This window comes from Ptychodera flava, chromosome 1 (genome assembly GCF_041260155.1).
Source record: "Ptychodera flava strain L36383 chromosome 1, AS_Pfla_20210202, whole genome shotgun sequence".
Lineage (NCBI taxonomy): Eukaryota > Metazoa > Hemichordata > Enteropneusta > Ptychoderidae > Ptychodera > Ptychodera flava.
Window position 1 is genome coordinate 43,519,983 of NC_091928.1, and position 21,148 is coordinate 43,541,130.

Here is a 21,148-nt window from a genome sequence, read left to right on the forward strand (position 1 = left end):
AAACAAATACGAAACGTGCAAATTATAATTTTATAACATGCCATTTATAAAATATATCTCTTTTATTAGCCAATAAGTGTTATTATCCACCTTGTCGCTGATACAAAATATCGTTAATATCACGCATAAAAACTGGAAAAAGGGAGAAAACTGTCGTGCATATGAACGGGGGGGGGGGCTCATACGCAAAGAATGCTGGGATTGAATTTTAGAAAAGCGCCCCCTGTGTCAATATCTAGATTCGAAAATTGCCAGTTTTTTGGGAAACGCTATATAGTTTTCAGGTTGCAAGTGGAAGGTAGGCAGTGTGGTTACCGTTGCAATGATAATGATGGCATAATATTAGCACAATAGGCTATTATCATGGTAAAAATTGCCAATTTTTGTCCAACATTTTTACACATTACAGAAAATTTATACCCGCACTGCTGCAGGGTTTGACGTTGTGTACGTACGTGAACTGCTTTCATCAGAGGGAAACTGGGCATAGTTGTCATGCAAACGTATATGAAGTAACAATTAATTCTATTTTATCACGAATCAATACAAATAACATTGCCAATCTTAACCCCTGGCGCGACATCAAGGGCTGAGCCCTATATAATATTAAAATCTCAGATCTCAAACATCTGTCCCCGGGGTGCTTTCTACTTTAAAGTCATGACATGGGCGATTGTAATGGGCCCATTAGTTCATAACATACATCTTAAATTTTGAAATCCCCTGTTGACCTAAAACTGATATCTCCAGAGTTCGTAGAAGACATTGTTTCCCCCGATTTCGTATCAGTCTCATTATGCGGAACTCTTACCATCTTTAGTCGACTTTATTATTTTTTACCAGTTATCACAGTTTTAGAATTGAAAGACATATGGTAACCATATGGAATCGATAGACAAACATTCTAAAATGTGGAATGTATAATTTGACAGGTTTTAAATTCAAATTGCTTATGCTGTGTATAGAAGCCGAGAAACAATATCTACGACAGAAAAATACTGTGCACTGAACAATACTTAAATGGAAATAAGACCTTTTGTAAATGATGAATTTTGGATTCAAAACACTTGCCAGCAGTTTCATTGTTGGTGTGACGAACAAGGACAATTTTTTTCAAAACGATAACATGTTTAATTTTCATGATCCCAGCATGCGTGTGCCGTATGTAGCTGTCGGTAACCCATCGTGGTTTCATGAGGATACAGTTAATTCTTAAGAGACCCATCGAAAATAACTGAACATCGCCTACCAGCGGTTAGATTTTATTTCGTTTTATTTCTTTCGTTGCCGTGAAGTACGGCGGTAGCCGGATAGTCCGTTCCTTTTACTCTTTCTTTAAAATATTTGAAGGTAAGATCCGTCGGGATGAAATCTTCTCTCCTCAACGGTGTTTACATTAATCGTAGTGTTGGTATTGACCACTGGCAGTAGAGGAGAAGATATACAACCAGAAGGACATAAAACGAAGCTCTCGAACCTGTTGAATTCACGCCGGGTATGTAACCTACTTCAACTGTGTATTCACAAGAGTAAGAATTTCATATTTATCCACATTTCTGAAGAGAAGCAGACATGTAGTGAGTGCAAAGAGACAGCGTTTCATGTTAATGAGTAATACCCAAGGGGTAGTTACAGAGCAATTCTGTAGAAAAGCGCCTTGAAACTAACTTAATTAAAATTTATACTTCTTAAGTCGGTGTACAGTAAGTATGTTATATACCATCTGGTCAGATACACCATATATACATTCGGGATCATATTGATCAGGTATGTAGCTAATGGACATTCTCGCTCGCCTGCAAAACGTTGACGAGTAACGGGTCGACATCTGTTGACGTTGTAATATGCACATTGAATACAAGTGCCAGTTAATTTCTAATAGCATTTCTCTTTACCTAATTTCAGGGCATCGACGAAGACCGCAGATCAGGTAAGTAAAACCTATTTTCTATGGATAAGAAGAGTTTTTACAGAAATGAATCCTTAAGATTTTTCCAGTCTTTTAAATTAAACGCCTTTACAAGGGAGTGAACATTGCAGTGAAATAATAAGAAACTTGTCTCCACGTAGAATATCAATAACATACAGCATACGCAACCTTAGGTTGAGGCATCCACTGAATTGCTTTGTACAGAAACAATCTGGATTTCATCTATATACAGATTGCTTCATAAATTCTCTTGAAAAGACTGAATGTATATGACAGAAAATAAAGCAAACATTTGAAAGAGAAAACAAATTTACTTTGTATAATTACCGCATAGTTTGCAGAGTTATAGGAGGATACACCTTTGCAAAATTCGTATTTCTCGCTTTTACAAACATTTGGAAAAGAAAATGTGTTGATTCTGGTAAACACTTTTTGCTTGCGAAAATATTTTAGTAATGTTCACTTGATTCAATGCATTATAAATAACTGATCCTCGCACGCTACACTTTAAATTGTGGGTTGTCTTTTCCTCTATGAAAATACCTTTGTGGTTATGTAACCAAATATCATACCTCCAAACAAAACTTTAGAAGTAAAGCATTTGTTGGTTTATGACTCGGGCGTATTGCTATCTCCCAGTTATTTGGCAACTAGAAAAGCAAACCAAAACAAGCAGGGAAGACTTCATACTATGGCAACCAAGTACGAAGCCTATAATCTTGATGGTTAATTTTGTATTTGAAAGTCAAAGTCAAACGAACACATCACCATGATCGTACTAAGCCTGTAACAGCTAGAACATCATTTGTTACTTGTATTGGATATTATTGTTGTACTTCGTATTCCGCAGGACAGGTCAAGCTTAAGGATCTAACAGGGCTTTCGCTGCGACCAACGTGGGGAAAAAATAAGGCACAACAACATACATTTTTGGCAAAACATCACCTATGAGCGTGATAGAAACTAAAGTTAGGGAATGATTAAACAATAAAGCACACCCAGCGACGGTATACCACGAGATTTTGACCAGTTCACGACATATGCACGAGCGATAGCGAGTGCATATATGATGGGAACTGGTCAAAATATAGTGTAATACCGTCGCTGGGTGTGATTTATTGCTATTATATCATAACAGTATATCGACATTCCAGCGTGGAACGTCAAAAACGGATATTTCCTCAAGCTGAGAGCACGCGCGTATGCCAGCCGTGGTATATCGCCAATATACCACGGTTCTTTTCGCGCCTCGACCAATCAGATTACTGTATTTGCGCCATCAATATACTGGTATGATATAATTAGCCTTAAAGCACCGAAATTTAAACTATCTTATCTCAAACCAGATATGAACTGAAACTGCTCGTATGTTTCAGTATATATTGCGCTTATCTGTAAATTAAAAGTTTGCCACATGTTTGCAACATCATGAACAACATTCACCACAAATTAATTCATAAGGTCGTTAAATATGCAAATAAGCCGTTAAATGACACGGCTTAACGTTTCAGAGAAGGGAAATATTTTTGTTAGACCAATAACTGTAGCAACTTTCATCAAATTTGGTGTTTTAATTCCGTATGAATTAAGTTGACGCTGCTAAGTGCTCCACAGAACAGACAATAATTGTTGTAGGTTTCACCATATTTGTGCTGTTATTTGGGAGGTATATTACTGACTACAACGTTTTTAATATATGCAAGGAACCACTATTGAACTTCACACTGCTGATTGCTTCAGAGAACAGTCAGTCGGTAGCAGATTTTCATTAACTTTCGCACAGTACCCTTGGAGTGAAATCACTAATTTCAAAACTTCATTTAATATGCAAATGAGCTGTTTAGTAACTTGACACGGCTCAATGCTTCATTCGATAATTAGATATCAGATCAACATCTGTAGCACGTTTTATCAAGTTTAATGTTGTAATTTTGGAGTTATATTACTAATTACAAAGTCAATTTCACATGCAAATGAACCCTTAATTTACTTTACACTACTCAGTGCTTCATGAGACAATTAGATATTTATCACATCAATATCTGTAGCAGGTTTCATCAAATTTGGCGCCATAATTTCACATTTGTATGACTAACTACAAAGTTCAATAATCTGTTAATGCACTCTTTATTAACTTGACACTACTACATGGTTCACAAAACAGTCACATATCTGTTGGATCAGAATCTAATGCAGAGCTCATCAAATACGGTGCTGTTATTCCCGAGTAATATAACTAATTACAAAACTTCATTAAATCTGCGAATGAGCTGTTTATAAACATGACACTGCTTCTCAGTAGACCATCCACTGTAGTTGATGACCCTATTGTCTACCACATGAAACATCAATACGGTAACCTTATGGAAACACATAAAGCCATAGAGAACTAAGTACCAAGATGCATTGCGTTGTCATATGTTTTGAAAAATCAAATGATGCTTTTTAATTACAGTTTGTACTTGTGCAACATGTGCGGAGTGCGACCAAGTCGCTCAGAAAGCGTGTTGCTACGCAGGAAGCAATAAGTGTTGCGTTTCATGATATCAGAAGAAAAGAAGTTACAGATAGTTGCCATGAAGGATACGTAATCTGTAAGTCTGAAAATTTTTCTATAAGCATGCCACTCAATAATAATAATAATAACAATCATCATCATCATCATCATCATCATCATCATCATCATCATCATTGTATTAGCTATATAATGTCTGTCGAGGTAAGAGAGCACAAAAACGAATAAAATACATTAAATTAATTATTTATGTTGATTATTTATTTTGAACCCTACTTGGCTAGTTCTGCATGGCAATATCTTTAATCCTGACCTTTAAACTATGCCTCAGCCATTTTACGTTTTTCTTACAGTCATACCAAATTTTTGAAAAACAAAACTTTCCAGGAATGCTTTTGATTTTTGCAACCTATTGCGACGTTAACATGTTGTTACCATACATGAGTTTAGATGTCTCAACATAGTACAGGATGGTTTACTCTACCTCACCTTTTTACGTGTATATAGAAATAGACCATTCTTTCACAAATTCGACCGATACTGGTTTTACACGATTTCCCGTACATCATGCAGTTTGCAGTTCTAGTGTTGACCCTAAATATAATTTTTCAGGATTATGTTGTAAAACATGCAATTTTGATGCACCCCAAATTTCTGTCCAATACGGAAGTATTATTGTGAAAAATGCATTGAATAATTCAGACGGGATATCTATGGTGATATTGAGTCGTCATTGAATGCTTTTTGAAAGCACCAGATAATCCAGCCTGTCAGATTGTTTTAAGATTTATCCTGTTATGGTGTGCGGATTCAGCGATACATGTAGGACTAATTTGACGACTCAGAATACAACACTTGTTAAGCCCTGAAATGTCGCTTTTTTCCTTAAATTAGATTAAAAAGGCCATCAGACATCTTAAAGACTGCCATTGAAGATGTCTGTTTCGAAATGAGTAAAATTCGCTTAAGCGGCTTACTGACTACGCATAAGCAGGTTCATAATATACTAGAAGAGAAACCGGCAGTGTACCGTACTAAATTCATGCATGGGCGCTACCATGTTTTGTCTTTGAGTGCTCCTGAATAAAAAAATACGAAACGTGTAAAGTATTATTTTATTACATGTCATTAATGAAATATATCTATTTTATTAGCCAGTAAGTATTGTTATTTACTCTGTCAATGATACAAAATATCGTTACTACCTCCTTAAAAATAGAAAAAGAGAGAAAACTGTCAATCATGTGAACACACGAAAAGAACGCTGTAATTGAATTTTAGAAAGGGCCCTTTGTGCCAATATCGTGATGTAAAAATTGCCAGTTTCAAGACAGAACGCTAGTTTTCAGCTTGCAATCGGAAGTTATGTTGTGCAGTTTCTATCGCAACGATACTGATGGCACAATGCGTCCCTTGTTAAACACAATAGATCGTCATCGTGGTAAAACTTGCAAATTTATGTCTAACGTTTTTACCGATTGAACAGAAAGTCTATACCTGCAGGTTCTGACATCATGTACGTGTGTGAACTCTTTTCATCAGAGGGTAAACTCAGAATGGTGGTCGTACAAACCTATATAGCAAGTAACAATTAATTATATTTTATCCTTTACTATTGCAAATCATGAATCAATACAACTTTAACTTTGTAATCTTAACCCTGGCTCGGCACAAGGGCTGTATGTGATATTGAGTTAGTAAAGAGAAAGTGAGGCAATTCAGTAGTCGATGTACGTTAAGTTTGAAATTTAAATTTAAAGGTTTTACATACATACTAGACCCATTTGATATTGTGATAGGCAGGCAAATATTTGTTTTTCTTTTTAAGGGTAACGAAACTTTGTGCAAACGTTTCAATCTACCTTGACTGTGTAACACCTGTTGATCTTTGCACGCTCCGTGCATGCCTTATCTTTAGAGTATTAACTGATACACAATGTATTTACGAAAACCTTTCTTGAATTGATGTTGGCTATTTTAAGGACACCATTTCAATGACTGTGCTATGCATACAAATCATGTTTTCTATTTATTCTTCTGTGACTTGATCTATTATTTGTATTAATTTTATTTATATTATTTATCATTCGATTTGAATTCTCAGATTAATGACTTTCAAAACTTAAAAATGCACACATTTATATTATATTAAAGCTTAGATCATGTTTATTGCTGTATGAAATAAATGAATTCCAGATTCTCTCGTTTGATACAAAAACGTATAAAGAATAATAATTATATATATATATATATAATATATATATATATATATATATATATATATGTGTGTGTGTGTGTGTGTGTGTGTATATATATACACACGCACACGTACATATATACAAAACATATATATATACATATATACATATACAATACATATATGTATACATATATACAAAAACGTACTAAGAATAGATAGATAGATAGATAGATAGATAGATAGATAGATAGATAGATAGATAGATAGATAGATAGATTATATTCTCTTCACGATTTTCCCTACAATGGAAATATCAACGAGCGGAATTATACAGGGTATCATAATTGTGTTCTAACGTGTTGACAACGAATGACGTCATATTTTTCTTTTGTTTTCCCAATTTTATATTCACAGAAGGATAACCAATTGGTTTGACAAAGAGGGAATTCGGATAGTTTTCAATCGGATTCAAACCCACAACATACGGAACTTCACATACGTATCAAATATAAAAGACGTGGATATCGACTTCAACTTTACAGATTTCTTTACCTTGGTGCGTTCGCCAAAATAAAACTTTAATCTTCTCGTAAGAATATTTATCATAGAGTTTGTTAGCCTTCCTTTGATGTAATTTGACGAATGTCTGACGCTTGCGAATGTAATTTTGTGGCATACGTTTCAAAATTGAACATTTAGCGAAAAAGCGGATGGAATAAATAGTTTAATGGGTAAACATCTGTTGTCTTACACATTTCTAGTAATTTTAGACATCTGTGGTAGTCCTCAGTAATAAAGGATGGGACAGATATGTGTCAAAATAAGCAAGAGCAGGAATGAATTTTCTACATCTATGATTTCAATGCCATTGCCAAAACTATAAAATAGTATAAATAATGTACCCTCCCGGCACATATGGACAATAGCAAACTTTACACTCAATACTGTCCTCTGCTTTGCCTCGTACATGGCCAAGTACGCCGAAAGCTTAATAAGGACATGGCCACTAAACTAGCATTCTGACAGGTAATTGATAAGTACTGGCACCAGATCTGTGTGGTCGTAAAATATAGAATCGCAGTATTGAAACAACACCATCGGGTATATGTTACTTCTATGATGGCCAACATGTCCGCAACAAAAAAGGATCCACAAATATACGGCATCGATTCTACAATTAATGCCAAACCTTTGTAAAGTAGATCCCCAGACGACATAACGGGAAAATAAGATAGCGAAAAACTTGACAAAGGTAACGTCGTAAGGAAAATTTTCACATTAAGACACAATGGTCGAACAAACGAACTTATCTTCTCACTCTAAAATAACATGGCATGCACACGGCTGGAAATTTATGGATCTGACCCAGGACTTGTATCTCCAAGTCGATTACAAGAAACAGAATAGAAGAAGTGTATGCGGGATGGTTGGTGGAGACTTTCCATCACAATCCTGAGGAATACGCCATATTGTTTTGCGACATGCCTCAGTCTTCTTGTTGTGAAGGCATCAACCATTCAAAGTAAATTGGGAACTGGGCGAGGAAAATCTTCAGAATAGCTTTTTAATTTCATTTATATTTATAAGGTGTCATAACTTGCCTAAACTTTTAGCGCCAAGTTATGAATTCTCAAGAGCATCAAATTCTCTCGTTTGATACAAACGTCCCAGATTGCCAGAATATGTATTTTGCTTTACCTCTTTCGCAGCTACAGAAGCATCATCTAGCGGACTAATATCTATGTTTATGAAATTCTTTCCTGAAAGTGTTCAGCGATGTGATGATGTCAACGTTTCACAAGAAAACAATTAATCAAGCTATTCTCGCTTTATTGTAAGTTTACATCTGGCTGACGCTTGCACATATGAACATATTTTAGTATTGTAACCGAAATACACTACCTTTTATTAGCCGTACGGTGATAAGACATTACTGGCATGGCATGGTATATAGTCAATATTGCTTTGGCATTTATTCATTCAATACAGCCCTATCCTTTACAACATCCGGGAATGCCTTGATGTGGATTCTTAAAATGGGTCATGCCAATCAAATATTAACACAATAGAAATTCACTGGCTCTCTATTTTACAGTCATGACATACGCCACCTTAATAGTACTCGTAAATCATAAAACACATGGTGAACGTAAAGTCCCTTTGTTCGCATTAACTGGATTTCATCAAATTATTTGGATGATTTGCTTTTGCCCTCATATTCCCATTTAGTGAAACTCTCACAATTGTTAACCTAGAAGAACAGTCATTGACCTAATATTTATCACCAGTCACAACGATTTAAGGATTGGAAGACTCAACAGTATGTGGAATCAATATGCCGTCTACTGAACAACATGCATGATTGTGAAATGTACATATCTTGCAGGCGTGTGAAATCGACTAGGTCCAAAATTCAAATTCCCTCAAACTGATCATATAAGCTGAGAAGATATTTCTACATTGCAAAATTGCCGAATAAAATATAATGTTTGTCAGTCTATCTGTCTGTCCGCCCGTCCGTATGTCTGTCTGTTGCCTGTCAGTCTGTTAGACCCTCTGTCCCTCTGTCTCCCTGTCTCTCTCCCTCCCTCCCTCCCTCCTCTCTCCCTCTCTCTCTCTCTCTCTCTCTCTCTCTCTCTCTCTCTCTCTCTCTCTCTCTCTCTCTCTCTCTCTCCAAATATCGAAAATACATTACGATCATGTAACAGTCAATTACAATAACATCTGCAGAATGTGTTTTCTTTTGTTTGCGTGCACTAGTGCTGCAGCATTTCCGGTCGAAATTAGTCATGATAAAAAGGTGTAATGTCAATCTTCCAAAGTGAGTCTGCGATTTTGTTTTAGGTTTCAGGACGTTGTACATAAAGCGACCATTATTTGACCGATAACTGATCCCTAGTCTAACACCTTTCAAAGTATGTAACATAAAAGATAGGATAGATTAAAAAAAATCCCCATGCACACAGTTTGAAATATGGACACGGCACCTTTTTATCATGGTAAATTTGACCAAAAATACTGGAGCGTTATCGCAGGGAAATGTAAAAAGGTTATTTAAATTGACTATCACGTGATCCTTAGGTAAACAATTGCCAAATAATACAAAACACAGTATTTGACAAAAGCTAGGCTTTCAGAAAATATATACTTTGATGGGGTTACGGGCTTAATTTTCTGCAGAGAGTGTATTAATTGGAAGGCTTCAACACTTTAGTCGGAACCTTAAACCATGAAAATTAATGGTGCGTTTTTGAAAATTACTACTCTCGTTTACTGGAAATTTATTTATATTTTGGCGACATAGGAAAACCTTGCTTTTTTCTCATCACCTTATTCTACGAATATCTTGTCATGTACTTACCCAAGATGAAAACAGTAAATAGCTGATTATTTTATTAAATCAATCATCCAACAGGCGAAGGCCCTATAATTGGATGAAGTACCCCTAATCCACAAGCCAATGGAGGTATAGGGATTAAAGTGCTTTGCCCAAGGGCATAGCACCGTGCCAGAGTCTCAAAAGCACCATCTTCCGACAGTGAGTCAGTTACCATAACCACTGGTCAACGGTGCCTCCTTCTTTATCAACATTCATGACAATACTACAGTCTGAATATCATCGTCACGTGGGAAACAAATAGTGACAACCGGCCAACATGTTTTAACGTGGATTGTACAAATCCTGCGAGTGTCAAAAGTTGAACATTCATATTCAAATCACACGCGATCCTCATAGAGGCTGGGAAAGATATATTTGCATAGCAAAATTGATTGCCGTACAAAGTAAGAGGGACTAAATTTGAATGTAAATTAGTGTCTTTTTATATATAAACTATCATAATTTGCTATCAGTTTACTGAAAGCGAAGTCACCTATTGCTGGTATAATTTTCTTGATGCACGAGAGAAAACTGCCTTTTATTTCAAACTGGTATCTTTGAATTCCTCAATATTTGTTTTGTAGGCACACAAATCGTTTTATTGTGGATGAATTTTTAAAGTGGCAGATTATATTATGCAAACGAGAGCCATGAGCAGCTTAAGTTTTCCGTTGATTGTACATACAGTATACTGTGCACCTTAAACACTGGAATATTGACAGTGTGGCAAATTCCAGAGGGACAGCTGCCCCTCAGACTGCGGCTCTTCAAGTAATCATCTGCATACGACTTTGACACATGCCGATACCAGACCTGCTTTTGTTTGGTCAAATTAGCACAGTCACAAGTATTGAGCATTCCTTCCCGATTAAGTCAAAAATGAATGAGCGGATTTTTGTGAGCGATCTACATTTTACCAATAGCCTACTCAACGACATTCCACATAACAAAATGGCTTGCAATATACAAGAGGAACTTAATTGGAATATAAATTAGAGTTTTTTATAAATAAAAACGAATAATTTACTATCATTTTAATGAAACAAAGTCACCTATGCTGGTATAAAAACGTCTTTTATTTAAAACAGGTATCTTTGAAGCTATTTACATCGGCATCTACCAGTAACCTACAATTTTGGTCTCCCATCAAGCACATGCAACTTCAGAGATCCAACTGACAATTGTTTTTTTTTTTATCCTGAATTTTTGTATTGTAGGTACACAAATCGTTTCGTTTTGGATGACTTTTTACAGTGGCAGATTTTATTATTCAAACCAATATGTTGCATTTAATCTTGTAATTTTCAATAATCGCGGCGTGGGCAACTTACGTTTTCCGTTGATTGTACTCATGACATACTTTGCAGCTTAAACACTGAAATACTGACAGTGTGGGAAATTCCAGTGGACAGCTGCCCTCTCAGACTACGGCCCTTGAAGTCTTCATCTGCGTACGACTTTGATAAATGCCGATACCAGACCTGCTTTTGTTTGGTCAAATTTAGCACAGTCACAAGTAGGCCAACTGGGCATTCCCGATTGAGTCAAAATGAACGAGCCGATTTTTGAGAGCAATCTTAGATTTTGCCGATACCATATTCAACGTTACGTTTACACTTCCAAATTTCAAGATCCTACACTCATATCGCATTGAGTACTATTCCTAATGTCATAGATGTTGGATTCCTGTTAATTTAATGTTTAAACTCTCTGTCTATCTGTCTGTCTGTCTCTGGTCTGTATCACTCATAAAATTCAGATTGCTTCCGATATGGCGATAACCACAAATAATATTGTATAGTCTTCGATCCGTTGACTCGATAGGCACTTATGGAAGCAGAAAAGCAACCGGATGGCGGTTAGAGTTGAAGCACAAGACTATAGCAAACAGCAGTTGGATATTCATTCAACCTACCCACCTCTTTTTCATATCAGCTAGAAATGCTCTGACAAAGATACAATAAGCTATGCCAATCAAATTGCAAAACACATTTAAAGTTTTCGTTCTTATTCTTTCTGTCATGATGGCAGCAATATTAGAAGTCCCCTTAAACTGTCAGAACAGATGGTGTGTTTTGATATTCCTGTTGTTAACTAGAAATCGATATACTCACCTCCTCACTTCCATATTCAACGAATTCCTTACCATCTCTTTACCTTAAACGAAAATGGTAAATGGAGTATAATAAATCAAGAGTTTCTCAACCCAAAGGTTATTTTTATTTATAACTTTTATCATATATTTTGACCAGTGTAAGGGTTCAATTTAAAAATCTTGACATAAAAAAAGATTTCATCCGCTTATTTTTGCGAAAATCGAAAAGTGTTTTTTTCCCCTTCTGAGTTAATACAGATATTGAGGAATTTGTTTAAATTAATTTTTCTAAAGTTTTTTCTGAGGAAAGTGTTTGCAAAAGTTTAAGTCTTTCACGATACCGCCTAAAGGCACCCCATTTTGGGCAATACGTTTTAGATTTTTGAATTTCTTGACGTAAAAGTGTGTTTGCATTGTATGTATTCCGATCACTGAAAAATACTCCTGCTATCAATAAAATGGCGATCTGACGGCGTTTATATATACAAAACGGGGGTCTTAAATGGACGCAATTTAATCAGTAAGCGTCTCGTTATTTGTACAGACCAAATACCTGTCAAGATGTTGTAGTTTGTAAAAAGTTGGGGGAATATGAACGATGAAAGTTGCAGTAAATTGAGAAAAATAACACAGAATGGAGGCGAACGCGCAGGGAGTCTCGTGGAGTGAACGTTATCGATCGATATTCTTTTATTGGAAATTGATACAGTGTTGTTTTGCTCACTTGCAGGTCGTTCTCTGCTCACAATGGCGCCAAACTAGGCCAAATGGCGCCAAAATATGCTGAAGCGTAAGAGTATCGTCAACATCGAAGAAAGTGTCGTCGATTTAATTTGAGTACAAGAAACCAACAGATACGCTGATGGTATGGCATATACGTCGATACGTTTCTGACACGACTCTGATTTTTTCAATACCCCGCCTTGAGGTTAAAGTTGACGTAAAAATTGAAGTGTTCTACTCTAAGACGTGATATCTTACATACTGGCTCTAACTACGCAGTAACGTTCGATCGTCTGACTAGACGCCATCACTACGAGTTCTCGTCCGCTTCGGATTCATATCCCGCCTTATCTACAGCTATGAAGTATACTAAATCTGCAATTTCTAATGAATTTTCCGGGATAATCATTTTATGCGTCGCACACGTTGTACTAAATCTCCTACCTCTTCCTGCCTACCTTCACCAGTGGTTATTGCTTTAGGTGGATCGTGCCTCGAAATTGAACACTGCGGGCCAAAAGGATGCCTGAGTAGGCAGTATTCCCCGATGCATATTTCCTATCTGTCGCTATTGACGACAGTGAACATTGTATCAATTTATTTTCAATATAGCATATCGATTAAAATCTGCAAGCGTGCCGCTCGTGTGTTCATGAATAAGCTTATTTTATCCATATATCTTGACTTAGCCTATCTATGTATTCAGGAAATTCATGCGTCTTTATATTTTTACAGATAAGCGATTTTTTATTTATTTGGGAAAGACCACATACCTTTACCCTTTCCTTCCCCATGATCTATGCAAACATACCAGATTTTGTGACGAGCTCAGTCATCTTTAAACACCTAAACCAGTCTTGTAATTTTCTAATTGCTTATGCAGTCGTTATTGCAACTTTCAAGTAGAACTTCACGATATTATTTGACGTTCACTCTTGGATACGATACTATGCCTCCACACCATTGCTGGATAAAATTGCTGATTTTGTCATTACTGACAATTTTGACAGTTATAGGAAGGCCTTATAAGGCACCCGCCAACATAAACGATATATTTCAGTTGTCAGTTTCTTACACCCCTTGTTCACTAGAATGGCAGAACACAAGTGTCAAATGTTCACCGTGATTGGCGCAATACTGATATGAGCACTTGGCAATCAAACAGCTATGGGAAGGCCTTATGAGGCAATCGCCCACATACATTACTGATAGATGTCAGTTGTCAGTTTCGTACGCTCCTTGTTCAGTCAAAAGACAGAACAAAAATGTCAAATGTTCATCGTGATTGGCGCACTACTGGTATGAGCACTTGCCAATCAAAATAACTTCTATCAGAGCTATATATAATATTAACAACGTTTGTGGCTTGAAATACGGCGGTAGCTGGAGAGTCCATTGCTGTTACTCTTTCTTTAAATATTTGAGAGTAAGATAATATCCGTCGGGATGAAATCTTCTTTCCTGATTGTATTTGCATTAATCGTTGTGTTGGTATTGACCCATGGCAGTAGAGGGGAAGATATACAACCAGAAGGCCATAAAACGAAGCTCTCAAACCTGTTGATTTCACGCCGGGTATGTAACCTACTTCCACTGTGTATTCACAAGTGTTAGAAATTTCATATTTATCCACATTTCTAGAGAGTAGCATAAATGAAAGTGAGTGCAAAGAGACAGCATTTAACATTTATCAATTTTACCCTAAGGAGTCGTTACGGACGCAATACTGTCCAGGAGAGCCTTGAAATTAACTTAATTAAAATATGTACTACTTAAATAGGTGTTCAGTAGGTATTTTGTATCAAATCTGGTCCGATAGACCATATATACCTTCGGGATCATATTGATAAGGTGTAAAGTTCTTGGTCGCCTGCAAACTTTGACGAGTAACGGTTCGATATCTGTTAACATTGTAAAATGCACAGCGATGAAATTCGTTTCTTCGCTTCGATAAAGTGTGTATGTGCGATGTATGATAGTGAGCATGCGTGCGTGAGTGCTTCACGAACTCTACAACATGTTGAGCGGTCTCAGTCAGAAAAATGTAACAACTTAGCCGGCTATTGAACCACTCTTTTTTGGGAGTGGAGATTTAGCCGAGTGGTTCTGTCTGTGGCCTCTCAGCTAGGCGACTGATGCCGTATGTTGTGGGTTCGAATCCGATTGAAAACTATCCGTATTTTCTACCCTGGGTTGGTAACACTGCTGGTGGACAGAATTGTCCTCGAGGTTATCGTTCGCCCAGTTAAAGCGATGAAATTCGTTTCTTCGCTTCGATAAAGTGTGTATGTGCGATGTATGATAGTGAGCATGCGTGCGTGAGTGCTTCACGAACTCTACAACGTGTTGAGCGGTCTCAGTCAGAAAAATGTAACAACTTAGCCGGCTATTGAACCACTCTTTTTTGGGGAGTGGAGATTTAGCCGAGTGGTTCTGTCTGTGGCCTCTCAGCTAGGCGACTGATGCCGTATGTTGTGGGTTCGAATCCGATTGACAACTATCCGTACTGAATACAAGTGCCAGTTAAGTTCGAATAGCATTTCTCTTTACTTAATTTCAGGGCATCGGAGTAGAACGCAGATCATGTAAGTAAAACCGCATTTTCTATGGATAAGAAGATGTAATACAGAAAGGAATACTCAACACTTTTAAGATTTTTCCTGTCTTTTAAATTAAACGACTTAACAAGGGAGTGAAAATTACAGTGAAACGATTAGAAACTTGCCTCAAAGCATAATATCAATAACATACAGAATACTCAAGGTTGCGGCATCCGTTGAATCGCATTGTAGAGAAACAATATGGAATACATCTACATACAGATTGCTTCATAACAGAAAATAAATCTGACATTTTGAAAGAGAAACCATATTTACTTCATATGATTACCGTATACTTGCAGTGTTATAGGAGGACACTCCTATGTAATATTCGTATTTTCTCGCTTTCTTTTGGAAAATAAAATGTGTTGATTCTGGTATAGGGTACAATTTATTGTGGCATCTGAAAGAGACAAACTCACCATATGTTCATGCTTTAATTAGCTGATATATCATTTACTCCTTCGTATATCCATTGTTTTACAAGTTGTTGCCCTACCATTGGTTATATTGTATACTATTTGCTTGCGAAAATACCTCTTAGAAATGTTTTACTTGATTCGATGCGTTAAAAATAACTAATCTTGGCATGCCACACTCAACATGGGGTTCTGCTTCTATATGAATCTTAAATAAAACACAAAAAATGATGTCCGGTGCGATGTCTGGTGTTTAGCGAAATTACATAAACCAAGGTCCTATTTTTGCAATGATGTTTCATGTACGATTATGTGACTGATCTCCCATAGGCTACTTATGACATACACCGAGCTCTTATTGATCAGTCTTGTGGTCAAACTAGTGTACTTGCAGGACGGTTCGTGCTCAAAAATGTATCAGGGTCTTTTGCTGCGACCAGGATGGGAAAGAACAGTGCACAACAACATATATTTTCAGTAAAAAGATCACCCTTACTTATAAGTCTCTTTGAAACGCTCAAGTCCTAAGAACTTGGTATGAAACAAGGCAGCACAGCAACACGGTTATCTTAGTAAACAAATACGAGCTTAAGCTTAATGGACACTACAGTGAGGGAAGTATAGGCATAAAAGACTTAAATTTTAAACTATAAAAACTCAATAAATGTGATCTTCGTCTGTCTGTGATACTTATATACAGTAATCTTTGTCGCATTCATTTTCTGTGAAATTTTCTATACAAAAACCTATTTCTCTTATGAAGTAGTGTCACATGACTTGCAGAGTACGATATTTGGGCTGTATACAAACACTATTTGTTTACAAACAAAAGCAGTTCCGGTTAAAACCATAAGTTATTTTTACGTAAGTTATTTCAGTTTCGAGTATATGTACTGCAAGGTAGATGCATTGATTAGACGTGCTCCTATGCAAGTGAACTGTAGTTTCGTAGGTGGTAATGGCCATTATGTAGAAATCAGTAAAGTACTTTCAGCTTTTTCTGTGGCATTTATAATAAATATGATTAGAACGAGGCATTAGTAAGTAAATGCGCAATTGTACCCGTGTTGAGGTTTGAAAAATGTACATCTTATAGACCTGCACTATAGTTGCACAACCTGTCTACGACATGAAAAATCAATACGGAGACCTTAAGGAAACACATAAGGTCATAGAGAACTAAGTCCTAATATGCATTGTCATATGTTTTAAAAGTCAAATGATGCTTTATCTGTTCATTACAGATTGTTCTTGTTCAACTTGTGTGTGGTGCCCACGAGTCCAACGGATTGCGTGCTGCTACGGAGGATTCACTCATTGTTGTCCTTAATGATATCACACGAAATAAAGCTACAGAAAGTTGAAATGAAGGATACGTCATCTGTAAGTCCTAAAGATTATCCATACAAATACCACAAAATAATAATAATGATAATAATAATAATCATCATCATCATCATCATCATCATCATCATTATCACAATAATAATAACAAATATAATTAATATAAGTATTATAAAGAAATAATAACGCTAATAATAACAGGTTCAATTTCCGTGAAAATTTCGGCATAAGGGTATTTTGGGTCGAAAAGACCAAATATGATATCGATTTTACTGCGTCATGTTTCCATGGTAACAATTTTAGGGGTTGAAAATGTCAGTTTTTCTTATATCCCATGAAAGGTTAGTTTGATTGATATGAAAATCTAGTTGGGGAGTTCGGGTCAGAGAACACAAAAACCAGACTTACTTTAATGTTTCAAGTTGCCATAGTAACTATTTTGGGATTGAAAATGTTAGTTTTTCCCTAATTTCTATCAAAGATTGATGTAAAAAATTGATCATAAGGGTTTTTCTGGTTAGCACACCAAAAAAATCACACTCATTGTAAGGTTAGATGTTTTCATGGCAACCATTCAGGAGTAAATATAACCAGTTTTTCAAAGATTCCCCCTAAAATCCAGTGATCAAGAGAATTTGTTATATCAAAGGGATATTTTGGGTTAGAAAGGCCAAATATCCAGAGTAAAAATCCAGGAATCCACAGAATATTAAAGAAAGGGGTTATTTTGGCTTAGAAAGACAAAATATGATATCAATTTTTACTGCCCTGTGTTTCCATAGTAACCTATTGCATTTTAAAATTTCATTTTTTTTTACAAATTCCATTAAATGTAACCCCAGTTACTATGCAAATGCTCTCCTAAGTGTATTTATCAGAGCATGAAAACCAAGTTCATTTTTGTTTTGTGTTGCAATGGTTATTTAAAACATCATTCAGTTTTTATTTATTTTATTGTTTTCTAAGTAACAACATTTAACATTTATTCTATAATAATAATTGTTATTTCGTTGCCTCCAGCTAGGAAGAATAATAAAGATAATGTAAATTTGGGCCATTCTGATCAAAATTATGTTTTCCGTTAATTTTAGTGTGTTAGAATTAATTTTATATAGACAAGAAATAATTTTTAAGCATTTTCAATTGTCCCCGAGGTTATCGTTCGCCCAGTTAAAGCGATGAAGTTCGTTTCTTCGCTTCGATAAAGTGTGTATGTGCGATGTATGATAGTGAGCATGCGTGCGTGAGTGCTTCACGAACTCTACAACGTGTTGAGCGGTCTCAGTCAGAAAAATGTAACAACTTAGCCGGCTATTGAACCACTCTTTTTTGGGAGTGGAGATTTAGCCGAGTGGTTCTGTCTGTGGCCTCTCAGCTAGGCGACTGATGCCGTATGTTGTGGGTTCGAATCCGATTGAAAACTATCCGTATTTTCTGCCCTGGGTTGGTAACACTGCTGGTGGACAGAATTGTCCCCGAGGTTATCGTTCGCCCAGTTAAAGCGATGAAATTCGTTTCTTCGCTTCGATAAAGTGTGTATGTGCGATGTATGATGGTGAGCATGCGTGCGTGAGTGCTTCACGAACTCTACAACGTGTTGAGCGGTCTCAGTCAGAAAAATGTAACAACTTAGCCGGCTATTGAACCACTCTTTTTTGGGAGTGGAGATTTAGCCGAGTGGTTCTGTCTGTGGCCTCTCAGCTAGGCGACTGATGCCGTATGTTGTGGGTTCGAATCCGATTGAAAACTATCAGTGTTTCATGCGGTCATCCCAAATAAGAGTTATATAGTTTAGTACTAAAACTTATTATGCATTCATTGAGTTGAGTTTGTGCCTTCAAATTAATTTTATGTGCTAAAATTAATTCTACTAGTATCTCAAATTAATTTTATGAACCCAATTCCCCTTACCACCCAATGTACCATTATTTATCACAAGCAGTAACAGTAGCGCACATTTTTTTTATTTAAAGCATGATTCACTGGTACTTATTTATTTTATGAATTTATAATTAACGACGTATTAATAAAATATTTTATTTGGATTTCTTTGCCTCATTCCAGGAAGAATAATGAAGACAAATTATTTCTGATTGTTTAACTTAAGTAAAATTATGACCATGTAGTGGTGCATTATTACTTGTGTGACCGGGCGTGACTCCATAAACTCTATAATTAGCTGGATCTCCCTTTTCCATGGTAGCAACGGCTAAATTTGAACATGGTGCCTGTATACCTTTAAACACTTTTTTTTAGATTTACATATAATACTTATAGCCCCTTAACTTGTAATAATAATAATAATAATAATATTAATAATAATAATAATAATAATAATAATAATAATCCTGTCGATGTAAGACATGCATTACACTTATTATTTATTTGAATTATTTATTTTTAACCCCACTTAACTAATTTTGCATGCTGATATCTTTAATCCTCAGCTCTAAACTATGTTTCAACCATTTCACCTTTCATTTTTGTAGTCATACAAATTTTTATAAACCTCACTTTTGAGGAATGTTTTTGACTTTTATAGTCCAGGGTGACGTAAACATGTTGTTACCATACATGAATTCAGAAGTCTTAATATAGTGCAAGATGGTGTACTCTCTCTTAGCTTATTACGTGTATCTAGAAATCGACTTATTTTTTATTTTCGAAACACCTGACATCACTTCTTGGTCTTTTGGCCAGAGGTCCATATATCTTTCTTTCATGAATTTGACGTTGTTTGTGTACCGTCTATTTACTGTCTGTTCTGTGCTGTTTTGTGTCTATGTTTACAACTTTTGTCTTACGAATTCTGACCTAGTGTTATTGGATTATGGACTGGCATGATTGCGATTATTTTAGTAATGGTTTTATCCGATTCCCAGTACACCATGTAGTTTGTAGTTTTAGTGTTTAACCTTGATTGACTTTTTCAGTACTTCGTTTTGAAACATATGAACTTGTTCGCGATTTTGATGCATCAATCATTTCTCTCCGATGCAGAAAGTATTGGTGTGACAAATACACCTAATAATTATGTTTTAGAGCATCAACTGATGCAGAATGCATTTACGATTGACATGAATACTAAAATCTTTATGAAATTTATGTTGGGCATGTTAAGGAAACTATTTCAATGACTGCTCTATGCATTCAAATCATGTCACTATTTACACTTCTGTGACGATCTATTTGGTGTATTTTTTTTAATTTACTTTATTTATCATTCAATTTGAATCATCAGCTCATAAACTGATACAACAGCGTCGCATCAAGAGTAATTGTATATAAAATAATGATATTTTCTTCACGATTTCTTCACGATTTTCCCCAATTTTGAAATATCACCAAGCAGAATTTTACTGGGGAATCGTAATTTTGTGCTTAAGCGTTGACAATGAATGATGCTATATTTTCTTTGCGTTTCCAATTTTACATTTACAGAAGGATTACCAATCGGATTGACATAAAGGAAACTTCAAATACCTATCAAGTATAAAAGACGTAGATATCACCTTCTACTTTACAGAATTCTTTACTCCGAAATGTTTGCCAATATGAAATATTTAACCTTTCCATAAGACGAGTCATCATGGATTTTGTTAGTCTTCTTTTAATGTAATTTAACGAATGTCTAATTCTTTGCGAATGTAGTTTTGTAGCCTATGTTTCAAGTTTTAACATTTAGCAAAAAAGCGGATGGAATAAATAGTTTAATGGGTAAACACCTGTTGTATATCATAGTTCTGATAATTTCAGACATCTGTGGTAGTCGTGAGTAATTAAGGATGAGACAGATGTGTGTTTAAATAAGCAAGTCATCATGTTCATAGGGCTTTAATAGATGTCGGTACAAGACCTGTTTAAGTTGAATCGAATTTAATCCACTGGTATTTTTGAGCATTGCGTCTCGATTGCGTAGATAGGAATGAGCGGCACTGTATCA

General features: G+C 35.9%; 1 long non-coding RNA gene across 2 annotated transcripts; it reads left to right on the forward strand.

Annotated features, from left to right (window-relative positions):
- The first annotated feature begins 1,431 nt into the window (after nucleotides 1–1,431).
- On the forward strand, nucleotides 1,432–20,927 carry LOC139140350 (uncharacterized). Of its 2 annotated transcripts, none has more exons than XR_011553984.1 (4): nucleotides 1,432–1,495; nucleotides 15,403–15,427; nucleotides 17,106–17,244; nucleotides 20,647–20,927. It is a non-coding gene; the product is annotated as an uncharacterized lncRNA (long non-coding RNA). The 2 variants fall into 2 exon arrangements; XR_011553990.1 differs by lacking the exon at nucleotides 1,432–1,495 and adding an exon at nucleotides 14,207–14,417.
- Nucleotides 20,928–21,148: the final 221 nt, after the last annotated feature.